Genomic DNA, 15,074 nt, shown 5'->3' with positions numbered 1-15,074 from the left:
ATTTTCTTTTTTCATATTTCACTTTTGAAGTCTCTGTTAATGTATGAAATCCATAGTTTTAGACTAGCAGTTAACAGCTTATCTAGTACCATTTCTTTATTTTACAGAGAGAAAACAGGAGGCACCCAAAGACTCCAAATCATTATTCAAGGCTCCATCTTCTTGTCCATGGTAGCGACAGTATCAGCCTTTCTGTGATTTCCTGCAAAATATATAGGTGAAATGGCATAGGGCAACCACTGTAAAACAAAGAAAATTAAGTTGTTAAGAATGTTTCCAGAGCAGTATTAGTTGGTATACATTAGTGGAGATGCAAACATTTCTAAATAACTTGCTAAGCAGTTGTTTGTGAGTCTCCCGAGAGCCTCATGTACGCCTGAGACGCTTCTGATTTCCCCACTGTAGTCATAGGAGCCACCTCAAAGGTTTGATTTGAGAATTAAATGATGGAATAAAAGAGTTTAGCATGGGGCCTTGTTCTCAGCAATGTTACACTTTCACTATTATTTTTATTATAGGCATAATAAAATGGTAGCAAATTTCAAACTAGTTTCTACATGAACGTTCACAACTTAGGGAATGTGACAGCACTCAAGTTCACTAACTTTGATCTAGCGTATCTCTCAAGAAAATGGCCACTCACGGACTTCACGTTCTTTGTGATCGTTGCTACTATCTAGGAGTTGACTCGTCCTTGCCTCACATCCTTCTTCACACTTCTGGCTAGTGACTAAGAACTGACCGGTGCCGAACCACAGAAGAAACTAATGAGCTGCCAGGGCTCTGCTGGTTCTTATGGAGAACGAGTTATGGAAAACGTTCTGAACATTTTTTTTTCTTTTCTTTCTTGTGCAGAACCTGTCGGTGATTTTGAGGCTAAGTAAAGTTAGGTTCACAACTTCATTTGGTGAGGGAGCAGTTGGGGGATGAGGTGCCGCACCATCTCGTGCTAATGCAAATCAGAAGCCAGGGATTACAAGTCACAAGTGAACAGCTGGAGTGAGAAAAGAGAGAGAGTGAGGAGTTTCAGCCGCAGAGTGGGAGGTTGCAGACTGTAGAGAAAATGCCGCAAAAGGGCGCTTTCTGTGAGTGATGTGTAGAACTGTTTAGGGACTCTCTCCAAGAAACTTAAGAGTAAGATTTGGGTTACAGGAGTCCCTTTGGAGAGAATAGAAGAAATGTAATAATATATTTTTTTATTATGTTGGAAGCTGAATCTTGGGCTTGTAGTATGTTAGACAAACACTCTCTATAATTGAGCCTCCCTCTGCATTTTTATTTTTCACTCAATCACTAATATTATCCAAGGATGGCACTGAACTCACTAGTTAGTATAGGCTAGACCATAACTCACGACAATCCTCTTGCTTCAGACTTCCATTCTCTGTGCTGGGATCAGAGGCTTGTACCACAACAATCGATTGGCTTAAGATTGTAGTTTTTAAAAGCTGAGATTGTTTTCTGTATTGAAAGAGGCTGGTGAATATTCTTGTTTTGTAGTGCTTTCTTTTAAACTCTACTTTATTTTGGGCTGTTTAGGCTTCAGCCTCCCTTCCAACCTCCCAAAGAAGAGAGATAGATAGTGGGGAGAGGGGACCCCTTTACTTCTCCTGGCTGTTTAGGGTCAATTGAGTTCTTTTGGGCTATACCTGTCTCTGCCAAGCCACTGCTCCCCAACATCCATCTCTGGTCTCTTCTAAGTGCTGCTGGCCACAAGCCAACACCACATGCCACACAACACTCTTGTGTTTTTATATCCTCAGGCCCTAGACCATGCCACTCTCCATGCTGCAAAAGCCATGTCCCTCACGAGACAATTAGCATGTGTGGACAAACTACACTTGGGATTAGGGTTTTGAGAACAGTATCCTGTCACACTGGGCCCATATCAGAACAGCTCAAGAACTTTTTTTTGACCATATTCCAGAGTCATCACTTTGGCGCCTTCTTATATACTATGCAGTCCTATAAAATATTAAGTTCTTGACAGATATTTCTAGCTTTTTTTTTTTTTTTGGTATGAAGTGGGTAGGGAAGATCATTCATTTGATGATCAATTTTTAATATTTTTTAGGGGAAAATTAAAGGACCAGTTTGGGGGCAAACATAAAGCTTTGAATGAGGAGATTTTTAAGTACTGCAAACCAAAAAGTGTGCGTTAACTAACTAGAAATGGTTCCTCTTTTTCACTTGAAAACATTCAAGTCACACATACTTCTTAAAATCTCACGGAAGATATCGAACATCTATGCACTTAATAAATGACTATCGATTTGTTGAATGACGACACCCAACCTCTCTGGCCAGACCATAATTCTGACTTCACCAGAGTAGTTTTATGTGACCTTCGATAAGTAAGTGTTTTCTCCAAGATTCTTCAGAGTGCTTTTTTATTTCAAACACTGACATTAACCCAGACACAGGTCCGGAAAAGCTTCTCCCGGGTGAGAAGCTGCTGAAACACGTTCATTTTCTTTCTTCGTTTTTTTTTTTTGAAAGCAGTATTCATTTTTCATTTCAGAAACACAGTTCCTGGTCTAGAATAAATATTGGAAATTTATTAGGCAGAATTGTATTCCTGGCAGGCAACGACCTCTTTAATATCTTTTATGTCTTTTGATACTTCTAAAAGGCTGGTCCTGCTTACTCGAGATGAGCATCCACAGTGTATGATATATATAAAAATATATCTGTGCTGAGAGGAACAGCTGTGTTGAGGGCAGCTTTTCCACCCATCCACCCGCTTGCGTCCACAGGCTTGGGATCTGGGTCCCCAGGCTACAGGGAAGAGTTCGGCAAGGGAAGCTACCTTCCTGGCCTCTGATTGGCCAGTTCGCACTCCACTCACTGGGCTCCCGGCTCTGATTGGCCCCGGCGGCACCCCTCGGCCCGTGACTACTTTGTGTGCGGGGAGGCGCGGCCGGGTCCTCCCGCTCAGCTCGCCTTCCAAAGCCACTCTGAGGTAGCCCTTCGGCCCACGGCTCAGCATCTCTGGCGCCAGGATCCCTCAGTGTGAGCCGGTAGGAAGCATCCTAGGGAAAAAGCTTCTCCCTGTCTTCTGCCGTACTTAATAAACTTCCGCCTCCGAGGGGGCTGAGGCAGCCGCGGCCCGGGAGGCCGGGCTTCGAACTCGGGCCCCGCAGGGCGTCTTTCTCTTCCCGTGGAGGTGGAGACAGAAGCCGCCAGGGTAGGCGGACTGCCCCGAGCTGCAGAGGCAACGGTCCCATTGTGTGCTCGTGTGCCGCAGCGGAGAGTACCCCCGAAAGTAGCGCGGAGCCCGACCGAACCCCAGCGCTGTGCGCCTTAGGGCGGCGGGCTTGGCCGGCCAGGGCGCGAGGAGCGTGATTCCCTTCAGCCTCCAGCCCTCAGGGGGCAGAGGACGGCCTACGCCCGTGTAGACCAGAGCCCGAGCCCGCGCGCGGCCGCAACCGGGGCGCAGCCGTGGCCCCGTGGATGCTGCAGCTCCGCCGTCCACCCGCGCAGAGGAAGGGGACGGGGGAGGAGCCTGTGCTCTTGCCCGGGTCGCAGGAGGAGGCCCCGGCCGGCGCATGCGCGCCCTCCCCCAGAAGGCTGGGACGCCGAGGGGCGCGCGCCCCTATTCCGCGCGCGCGCTCGCCTGCTCGCTCGCGCCGGCTGGAGGCTTCCCCGCCTGCGCTCCGGGTCGGAGCCACTCCGGCGCGTGCGCGCGTGGTCTCGGGCCGACCCCAGTGGCCGGGTCCCCTCGGCTCCAGGCCCCCGCCGTCCCCTCCCGGCTCCCAGCCAACCCGTCCCTCCCTTTCCTCACGGAATGGGGCCGGCGCTGCTCGGGGTCGCGCGCCCTGGACCCGGCTCGCGCTCGGTCTCGCGCTGTCAGCCGCTGCCCGGCTCGCGCCGCCTTGCGCTTTCCCTCAGTCAGTGGCGCCGAAGGCTCCGTTAAGCGGCGGCCGCGGTTCCTGTTTCCGTTTTCTTCCTCTCCCTTCAGTCGGGAGTAGCATCCTCCACCCCTCCCACTCTCCCGGCGCGGCCAGCTGCCGCTGAAGGCAGTGGCTGTGGCGACGGGGGACGGCGCGGACCGCTTCGCTCCCGCCTCGGGTAAGGGGGCGTTAGGGAGTCGGGCCCCCGCGCGCCGCGGGCTCCAGGACGGGGCCGGGCGCGGGCTCTGCGGAGCCTGGGCTCGGGGCGCTCCTTCCTCCTCCTGCCGATCCCAGGCCTGTTGCTGCAAACTGCTGCTGCTGCTGCTGCTCACCCAGCGGCCCCGGGAAAAGTGGGGAGGGAGCCTCCGGGACGCCCCGGCGGTGCCTGGGCGCGGGCAGGGGTGAGGGGGGTCGCCGCGTCGCGCACCCCAGCTCAGGGCAGGGGCCGGAGCCCAGGACCCGAGCGATGGGGGCGGGGTGGGAGGTGCCCCTCAGCGCATCTCTGCACCTACCTCTCCTTGCCCCCCGCAGCCGGGTCCCCGTGGTCAGACCGTGGGAAGGTGGGTTCCTGTGCTCTGCGGGGTTTCTGGGGCTAGAAATCGCAGTAAACCTGCACAAAGATCCGTTCTGGCGAGTGGCTGAGGCTGGGCAGTTAATGGCCTGGGTGCCTCGGTATCCCCCTCCCTTTGATCTGCGAATGACAAGCAGGCGGCTACGGAGTGTCTCAACTTATTTGGGAAGGTTAAATGAGTCACATCAGTTCAGCGGAGGTCTGTCCTGCTGGAGTCGAGGGGTTTTGTCGGCGGCAGCACCTGTTCTCAGGATGTGGGCTTTGCAGTCGTCAGAGACGGTTATTTCTTAAGTTAAATGGCATTGTCATGGTTAGGGTTCAGCACCCTGGTGAGCTTTTTAGCGGCTTGCCTTAAACATCGAGGCCTTGGAGAACGGCAAGGAGAGCAGCGCTTTTCCTCCTCGTGTCTGATTTTGCACCTTACTTTTAAGAAAACGCGAGAAGGTGAATTCAAGAAAACCTCCCGTAGAGCACTCCGGACTTAAATGTTTCAGGGATCAAATGCCACGCAAGTTTTTTTTTTTAATCAGTTTAAGAGTTAAATTTTATCACAAGTCACTGCCTGAACTTTGCCTTTGCTCCGTGGAAACTCTTTAAGTAGGGATTTCTTTAGTTTTTTTGCTCTTCTTGGGGTTAAATTCTTATTAATTTTCTTGATTAAAGTTCTATGTTGTATGCACACTTCTCCTACAGGGTGTATCATATATAAAGTATTTTAGGAGAGAAATCATACGGAACCAAAGGAGTAAGATGCTTTTTAAAAAAAGGCAACATAGGAGTCTGTGCCAATAATACAATCCTGTACATTGCTGTCCCTACTAAATAAGTCTTAATAATAAGTACTACAGTATTTGAACAGATATAAGCACTTGAAATTGGAGGCCGAGTAAAAATGTAGAGACGAGATGAATAGGCTATAAGGGGCGCACAAGGGTGGTCTGGAGGTTTGGGTTGTCTGTTGGCTGTTTGAGTGTAAGAGCTGAACAGCTGGAGGGAGACCTGCATAGGTTGCAGGAACATGCAGAAATGCCGTTGAAGGGTGTCTTGTCATCTAACAAGGAGAGTGGTTCAAAATAACTCAAGTACGACACGCTGCAGATTGTATTGTCAGGGTTTTAAAATTTTAAGTCATTTGAGGTGGTTTTTCCTTGCAGATAAGCTCTATTTAAGATGTATGGAACTGAGACCAAGACAATCATTCTGATTGTGTAACGTATCTTTAAACAAGAATTCTAACCAGGATTTTTGTGTGTTTTTGTTTTTAAGAAGTAACAATGTCCTCAAAAGTGATGAATCTTGAAATTTTCTAGTGGGTTACAAAAATGTGTATTTCTTGTTTGTTTGTTTTTTTTTTTAAATGCAGTTATTTTAGGTTGGTCTGGAGGGGGAGCTAGTGCCAAAGCAAAGTGTGGCTTAATAGCTATTTGAACTTTTAAAACATTTAAAACCATGTTTTTTATGACCAGGAGAAGTGTACGTTTTTAATTAAGACACCTGGGGCATTGAGGTGGATACATTAACAACTGTACATAGTTATTTGTGGGCACATATATTGGATATTAGAAATTAGTTTTAAAAATTAGTCATTGTGAGTAAGGAAAGCAGGTGTGTAAGATTCTTGAATTTTTCATGCAAAATTCTGAAAATGTATGCTAAACCTTGAGCATGTTGTGGCATTTTCTTATTCCTCTTGTGCAGTGCATTAAAAACGAAGAGGTATTTTTGACCCTTTACACACGCTGAGTGCTTTTGCTTTATAAAAATCTGCACTTCCAAAAAGGTGAAATAAAAAGCTTCACGTAGAGTCCCGGAGAGGTAGATAGATCCGTGTGTAGTGAGCTTGCTCTGGCAGACGCAGATCATTGTAGTAAAGAAATGAGCCCTTTGGGTTGTTGGGCAGCAGAATCTCAAGGCCATTTTATAATCTATAGCATGTTGAATTTGTTCAAATATAGAATAGTTATTTTGTGATGTGTGGCATTTTGTTTAATTTCTGAGCTATAATATGTTTGATTTGTGTCTGATCACTCACATTCTCTTTAAATCTACACAAAGACATTGATAATGATGTGTATTTTAAAAAATCATTACAATATTTTTTTTGAGGATAGTGATTGAGCCTTTCGTTATTCACGTTCTTCACTTAAGTAAATAGAACCTTGCTAGTGCTAATTAAAAAAATAGATTTCTTTCCAGTCAGTGGTTGTTATTGATTTGCTTTATAAATTGCATTTAGTAAAAGCATATTGGCTTAGCTAAAATGATAGATGCACACATTTTATAGCAAACTTATAAATCTGGAAGTATTTCATTTTACAAACACAAGAGTTTAGAAAAGCCAGCACATTTTTTCTTAAAAGGCAACAAAAGTAAAATTGCAACATCTGAAACCAAAAGTATACGCTCTCTATTAATACTGAACTTAGTGCTCTTCAAATGACTATGAGAGGAGTAAGGATCCGTATAGAATTCCCTTTGGTTCTCTTATTCTCTGGCTTACATTTCTCTATCACAGAGTAGAATGGGTTACTGTTTGAATTGTTTTTAACTTCTAGCTCATTATAATGAGACAGTCAAAAGTGTTTAAAAGTAAACACAAACTTACAACTGATTTTCAAAGAACCTTAAAAAAAAAAACCCAACAGACCACAGAATTTATATGATATTGTACATTTTCCTTTTAATAGAATATAGGCCAGTTAGGCCTTGCTATGGAACTAGGCTATGCTTGCTAGTTTAAGAACCACAGAATGCATAGTGATAAAAGGCTGCTTTCATTTAAATTGCTTGCCTATTTTCTTTTGTGAGGCAGGGTCTCACTCTGTAGCCCTTGCTGGCCTGAGAGTCACTAGATGTAGCTCAGGCTGCCTTTGAACTCATCCTGCCAAATTGTGGGGTTACAGACATGGAGTATTATACTTTTCCCCCCAAGAAGATTTTATTTGCCAAAACCTAGTACCTTAACTATGTATTACTATTTAAAACAATTCTTTGTAATGGATTTTGTCAGAAAATAACATTGTAAGGGGGAAATACCATTTAAATAAGATGTCAAATCTTACTAATGCATATGTCTAGGGTATACATTTGTCTGGGGGAGTATAGCCTGGTTGGTAGCCGGCTTGCCTAACACGCATGAAGTATCAGGTTCATCTTCATCTCTAGCACTGCGTAAATGGGATGTGGAAGTAAAGGAAGGATGGTTAGAGCTTTAAGACTAGCTGCAACAAACCGAAAAACAAAACCACAAACAACCCCTCCTCACAAACCAAATACAGACCATCAAAGTAAATGCATGCCAATGGTTATAAATGACTTGATTTTATAATTACTTTATCTATTTTTAATGCAATTGATAGTTAATTTAGCTTATTGATAAAGATGGAAAATATAATTAATAGCTTTTTCTATTAAATCTGTGTCTGGGGCTAGGGAGCAGTCATTGAGGACAGGGAGTCTCAGAGAGGCAGAGGAAGGTTGATGAGCCTATTTTTGTGTTTTCCTTCTGGTTTTTTGTTTTGTTTTGTTTTGTTTTTGTTTATCTTACTGTGTAGCCCAGACTGGCCTCAAATTTGCTATGATCCTTATACCAGACTTCTGAGTGCTAGGATTACACACATATGCCACAGGACCCTGCTCAATCTTTATCTTTATGGTGTATTTTTTTAAAATTAGGTTCATAGACTTGTCAGGTAAAACTTTAGTTGGTATGTTGCATAAATTTGTTCTAATGTGTGCTCTCTCTCCCTCTCCACCCCCCCCCCACCCCCTTTTCTTTTTGAGGCAAAGAGAAAAGACGAGAATACTAATTTTGTAGAGTTTAGCTTAGTTGAGTGGAAATAACTGTGACTTCATTTATAAAGAGTATGGCATGGTGCGTGTGTACCTCAGTGGTAGGGCATGTGCTTAACCAGAAACAACAGAGAAAGGTAATATGGCATTAGAACAGTTGCCAGTTGTGTTATTGTTCTACCTAAGACAGTCTCCTAGTTTCCTGGAATGTATTCTCTTGTCTCCTATGTCATTTCTGTCTTTGTCTGTAGAGTTCCTGATTACAAGGATCTCTTTTTATAAAGAAAATGAATTATTTATCTTCACATACTTCTTTGCAATAATATACCATTAAAGCAAAACAAAACAAAATAGGACAGAACAGAACACCAAGATTCACTGAAGAAAACTCAGTCTAAAATGATCAGCAGCGCTCTCTGCCCATTGGAGTTCACAAGAAGAAAGCATTGGATAACTAGAGCCTTAATCATTTAGCAACAGATTGCCTCAATTTCTCTCTGTGTATTGACACGTGCTTACAGTCCTGTTTTGAGTATCCCATTCAGAAATGTCAAAAGATGATAATTTTCAGAATGCATACCCCAAATCAGCGAACCCATGGTAAACATTTTGCTTTTTTTTTTGGTTTTTTGAGACAAGGTCTCTCTGTGTAGCCTTGACTGTCCTGGACTCACTTTGTAGACCAGGCTGGCCTCGAACTCACAGCGATCCACGTGCCTCTGCCTCCCAAGTGCTGGGATTAAAGGCGTGCGCCACCACGCCCGGCTTTGCTTTTTTTTTTTTTAACGTAAGTTTTAGATTTTTCTTATTCTTTTAGAAAGTTTAACAACATTCTAGGGCTTACGGTGGCTACTGAAATTCTTGAGGCAAAAAGGGCCCTTCCTTGTCCATGGTAAATTGATCCTCAGTAGCTAAAAGAATGGAGGTTTACTGACTAACTGTGACTGCCTCCTCTTACAGAATTATAGTTACCTTGGCCTTCATTATCCAAATCTTAGCCCAGCTTGATACCTTATGTAGATTGTCAGGTGTGGGTATAATAAGGGGCATGTTACTTTGATTTTTATTTTTTATTTTATTTTTTTAAAATTTTCTATTTTTTTTAAAGATTTACTTATTTATTATTATGTATATAGTGCTCTGCCTACATGTATACCTGCATGCCAGAAGAGGGTATCAGATCACATTATAGATAGCTGTGAGCCACCATGTGGTTGCTGGGAATTGAACTCAGGACCTCTGGAGGAGCAGTCAGTGCCCTTAACCTCTGAGCCATCTCTCCAGCCCCCTTTATTATTTATTTTTAAGCAATTTCTTTTCTTTCTTTTTTTTGAAAGATTTTATTTTATTTAATATTATGCATACAGTGTTCTGCCTGCATGTACACCTACATGCCAGAAGAGGGCATCAGGTCACATTATAGATGTTTGTGAGCTACCGTGTGGTTGCTGGGAATTGAACTCAGGACCTCTGGAAGAGCAGCCAGTGCTCTTAACCTCTGAGCCACATCTCCAGCCCTGACACATGTTACTTTTAATTTGTAAATATCCCAAGAATACTTAGGTTCTCAATGCTGAGTAAGTATGTCTACTAAAAATGACCAAACGATGAACTAAAGAAACCTCCTAATGTACAGTTCTTCTTAATACAAAAGATGCTGTTAGTGCTTAACTATAATGAAAGAAAGATAATGATGGAAATGAAATCAACAACAATGTCCATTGTGTAACAGATTAGCACCCAGGTAGTCGGTAAGGCTAACTCCTGACATCTGTAACTGTTTGTAGTACCCCAGATAAACTAAGGATATATGATGGTTTCATCAAGAAATGTGTGCAGATTTCCTTGCCAGTGAAAGATTAGAAAGTAAGTTACCTATTTTGGTATCTGGAGAGGGAGAAGGACTAGGCATATAGAAAAAAAAGCTAGCTTGTTTATTTAGGGTTTTGCTTTGTAGCCTCACTACAAAGAAGATGAGCGTGTGATCTTCTTGCCTTTGCTTCCTTCCTCCCCAGTGCTTGTACTACTGTACGCACCACCGTACCCAGCTATTTAAAAAGCTAAAAAAGGAAGAAAACGATTTCATCCACTTATATTGAAATATAATTGACAAAAACTTAAATGTATAACTTCACTGAAAAGACTACTACAAAAAACTAACATGCCACCTCACATAATAACCGTATTAATATGTTTTTTTCTGAGATAGGGTTTCTGTATGTAGCCCTGGCTGTCCTGGACATACTTGGCAGATTAGGCTGGGATTACAGGCATGCCCAACCATACCTGCTCTCTCTCTCTCTCTCTCTCTCTCTCTCTCTCTCTTTCTTCTTCTTCTTCTTCTTCTTCCTTCTCTCTCTCTCTCTCTCTCTCTCTCTCTCTCTCTCTCTCTCTCTCCTTGGCACATCTCAGGTGAATGACAACAATACTAACTATAGTAGCCAAATGTGCATTAAATCTCTAGACTGCGTTTGTCCTGCATAAAACATGCTACAGTGGGACTTTGTATGCTGCAGCTGGCATATCTCCATTTCTCTTTTGCCCCGAGTTCCTGGTACCACTGTCTGTTTTCTGCTTCTGTGAGTCTGCCTTTTAAAAATCCCCACATACAAATGATCATCATGCAGTGTTTGTGTTTCTGTACTTTTCTTGTTTCACTTTGTACATGGTTCTCCACGTTCATCTTAACCACACTGTAGAGGAGGCAGAGATTTAGTTATCCTTTTAGTGTTTCTTCCCCCTCCGTCTGGGCCTGCGGATTAGATTAACATCAAATGGATGAGTAGAAGAAATACATACACATTTACTCAATGCATGGACTCTACACTGAGTCCTTGTAAGGAATGGAAGACACAGAGGCAGAGGGAACACTTATGTGGTCAGTTGGTAGTTGTGAAAAGGAGCTAGGTTGTATGGGGTGGCTTTATAACCAAGAGATCTTTTAACAAACTTTGTACACAGTTCTCATGGTTCCAACTTTCCAACTTTGATAAGTATGATGGCTTGCCTTTTTAGTACATTTTTCACATGGGAATTTCATCTCTTGTTTTTTAAGGATGGTTTTCTTGCACCTACTGTGTTTTAATTTTAAGTGCTTTTAACTCAAAAATTGCCAATATACTACTAAAAGGACCTGTTTATAGATAGGGTTTCCTTTTTAAAAGTATTTTTTAAAAATTTATTTTTACTTACTTATGTTTGTGTGTAAGAGTGTCTATAGAAGCTTGTAGAAGGCATTGGATTCCCTGGAGCTGGAGTTACAAGCAGATGTGAGATGTTTAGTGTGCATGTTAGGGATCAAACTCTGGTCCTCTGGAAGAGCAGCAAGTGCCTTTAAGCGTTGAAGCACCTTTCCAGACCTACCTTTTGTAACTTTTTAAGTCTGAATAAAGTTCCACCTTACACATGTATGCATGCACATACATTTGACCTCCACATGTCTGAATTCAACATAGAGAACTGGGCTATAGCTCAGCTTCACTACTTTTGTCTAGCATTTATGAGGCTTTTGGTTCTATCTTCAATATTGTACAAGCAAAAACAATAACAGCCCTTTCCAACAAATTGATCATTAAAAATGTTTGAAAAAAAAATTCACTAAGCAGTGTTAACTATTTACAAAGCATTCACATGTATTTAGTATTGTAAATAATCTAGAGATAATTTAAAGCATATAGTAGCAAAGATAAAGTAGGGTTTGTGCATCCTGCTACAGGTTATGTGCAAGTACCGTGTCCTTTTATATGAGGCATTTGGGCATCTGGTTTTAGTTATCAGTGAGAGGGGCTGTCTTAGAACTAATCCCCCACTGATACTGAGAGATTGCCACATTTCTTTTTTTTTCTCCTTTCTCTCTCTCCTCATCTCCTCCCCTTCCTTCCTTCCTTCCTTCCTTCCTTTCTTTATTTTTGAGACAGGGTCTTGCCATGTAACCTTGTCTGGCCTTGAGTTCTCTTTGGAGGCCAGACTGACCTCAACTTCTAAGAGATCAGCCTGCCTCTGCCTCCTGGTGTTGGGATTAAAGGCCTCACTCTGTTCAGGTGACTCATTTATTTCTTGGTAGTCACCAATAGATAATCGCCTAGGTTGGTTCTGTATTTTAGCTGTTAGGGGTAATGCTTCAGTGAATATGGGGTACAGAGATCTCTTTGACATACTGATTTTATTCCCTTTTTATGTGCAGCCAGAAGTGGGTCACTGGAGCATATCTTGATTCTGTGTTTAAGTTTTGGAAGATCCTCCCTATCCATTTCCATAATGGCCATTAGCAGTATAGGAAGGGTTTCCCTTTCTTCATATTCTTGTCCTGTACTGCTATCTTGTCTGTATGTAAGAGTTGTTAACTCTTAGTTATATGGAATTTGCCTATTTTAAGTTAGCATATAGGGAGTCACTCTTAAAAATTACTAGTTTTTTCAACAGTGTTTGCCTATGTAGTCCAGACTGGCTGTGAACTCTTGATGCTTTTGCTTCAGCCTCCCCTTTTAGGTATTAAGGGCCTGCCGCACACCTGGTTTAGTAGTCATTGTTAACAGGTGTGAAATTGTGGTTTTGATTTGCATTTCTTCATTGTGTTCTTTTTGAAAATGCTTGTTTAGGTCCTTCTGCCTACTTTTAAATTAGGTTATTTGTATTCTTGCTGTTGAGTTGAGTTTCTTATCTACTGTCTTCCCTCTCAGTAATTTTATTATTCATGCATTTTTTAAAAGAAAAAATTACATTTATTTGGAGCTAATTAAGATTACAATCTAGGAATCTGGGCATGACAGTGCATACTTATCAGTACTGGAGAGGCTGAGGCAGGAGAGCCAGTGAGCTCTTGCCTCTAGATGAATAAATGAATGAATGTATAGACTGAGAAAATGCAGATTTAAGGCAGTTTTGAAAATTTGCTTCACTGTTGCTGTCCCTCTTTCTCTCTTTTCTTTCTTCCTTCCCATCCCCCCTTTTCTCCTCTCCCTTCTCCCCCTTTCCTCTCTGCTGTATAGTTCTGGCTGGCCTTGAACCTGCAATCCTTCTATTCCACTTAGCCTTCCTGAGCCTCTTGAGTGCTGGGCCTCCATTTGGTATTTTGAATGCATAATCTTCAAAGCAGTTTAAAAGAGGGACTGATGTTGGCTCTGTGACTAAATGTTTGAATCTGGACAAACCTTTATCCGCTTGGGCCCCATATTTTTTCCATGAAATGAATTGTTTTACTTTTTAATGCTGGCTTAATACTTTTTATCTGGCTTTCAGTGCTAGGTAGATAATCTGTGATCTTTTCCTTGACTGTATCTTAACTCTGTAACTAGTCATTAAATATAGTCATATTCTGAGTAGTCTAAAACAGAGCCAGAGGGGCTCAGAGGGGCCTGTGGAGTCTGAGCACCAACCAAGGACCATGCATGGACCTAGGTTTTCTATCATAGGTGTAGCTGATGGGCAGCTCAGGCTTCATGTGTGTCCCCTAGTAAGGGGATCTATCTCTGACATGGACCGTTACCTGCTTTTCAATCACTTCCTCCTGACAGGACTGCCTTGCTAGGCCACAGGGAAAGAGGACAAATTCAATCCTGATGCGACTTGATGAACTGGGATGGGTGGGTACAGGTGTTCTCCTTTTCTGAGGAGTAGGAGAGGAGGGAAGGGGAAGGGAGGTTGGGACTGGGAAGAGAAGGGGGAGGGGCTATGGCTAAATAATTAACTTAAAAAAATGAGGCCATGCCTGCTATGGTCTTAAAGTTTGAATTCCCCTAAAATCACGTGCTGACATGTTGAGACATGTCCCCTACCTTCATGGTGATAGGAGGTATGGGGTCTTGGCAGAGTGGTTAGGCGAAAAGGCCAGAGCTCTCTAGAATAGAATTGTTCTGAGGGAACCCATTCCTTCTTCCCACTCGAGAATGTGATGGGCTGGCGAGATGGCTCAGAGGATACAAGTTTTTGCCTCACAAGCCTGAGTTTAAATTGGTGGAGGGGGTGGACCAACTCCTGAAGCTTGTCCTCTGACCTCCACACCTATGCCTTGGCACACCCTGCTTGCACTCTCACACACATTACATACCACACATACAATAATAAAATAATACTAAAAAGAGGAGGTTTTTACTTACATAGGTAACAGAATAAGCCCTCACCAGACACTAGATCTGAGCCTTGATCTTGGATTCTGTATTGCTCTGAATTGGGATCAACACATTTCTGTTCGTCGTAAATTACTCAGTATCAAATATTTTGTTGTAGCATCCTGAACAGATTAAGACATGTTGTATAAGAGGATTCAACAGTGAATAAATTTGGGGTTGCTTGGGATAACCATGGTAGGCAATTAAACATTTTCATGGGCATTACTTTAGTTCCTGTGCATAATTCTAAGAACAGTTAGCATCACTTCTCTTCCCCTCTCTCTTTCCTCTCTCCCTTTTTGAGCTAAGGGTTCTGCCCCAGTCTGACCTTATATTTACTCCTCCTGCCCTTGCCTCCTGAGTTCTGGGATTGCAGGTGTTCAACACCCTGCTTGAGAACGGTTGTAAAGATGAGAAAAAGTGCTGCTCTATTTTTTGCTTTGGGGGTAAAAGGCAGGATAGAAAATTTTAGCTTAAATTTGTGCCAACCTGGACTTGAAATAGTCATATGAGACTGGGCTGTTAAAAAAAAAAGCATAGCTATTGCTGGGAAAACAAACCTAGAGGCAGAGCCCATAGGTAGCAGTCTGGAACAAAAATGCTTATCTGGGTGATTAAAAGAATAGGAGTGTGTATGCGTGCTTACATATATATGTACATGCATATAACAAGAGTAAATTACAGACTTGAGGATGCTGCTGTCAGGTGTAT

General features: G+C 43.0%; 1 protein-coding gene across 4 annotated transcripts in view; it reads left to right on the top strand.

Annotated features, from left to right (window-relative positions):
* The first annotated feature begins 1,194 nt into the window (after positions 1-1,194).
* Positions 1,195-15,074, top strand: part of FUT8 (fucosyltransferase 8) — a 203,874-nt gene continuing 189,994 nt past the window's right edge. For 2 of the 4 annotated variants that reach the window (XM_084792306.1, XM_084792308.1), the window contains exon 1: positions 1,195-3,020. The gene's annotated coding sequence lies outside the window, so the exon portion shown is untranslated. Of the gene's footprint in view, positions 3,021-3,647; positions 4,072-15,074 lie in introns of those variants that run through there. The other 2 variants (XM_084792304.1, XM_084792305.1) reach the window with 1 other exon arrangement.

Source organism: Acomys minous, assembly GCF_964271855.1.
Source record: "Acomys minous genome assembly, chromosome: 8".
NCBI classification, from domain to species: domain Eukaryota; kingdom Metazoa; phylum Chordata; class Mammalia; order Rodentia; family Muridae; genus Acomys; species Acomys minous.
The sequence above is the reverse complement of the archived record's forward strand: the minus strand, read 5'-3'. Positions and strand labels throughout refer to the sequence as shown.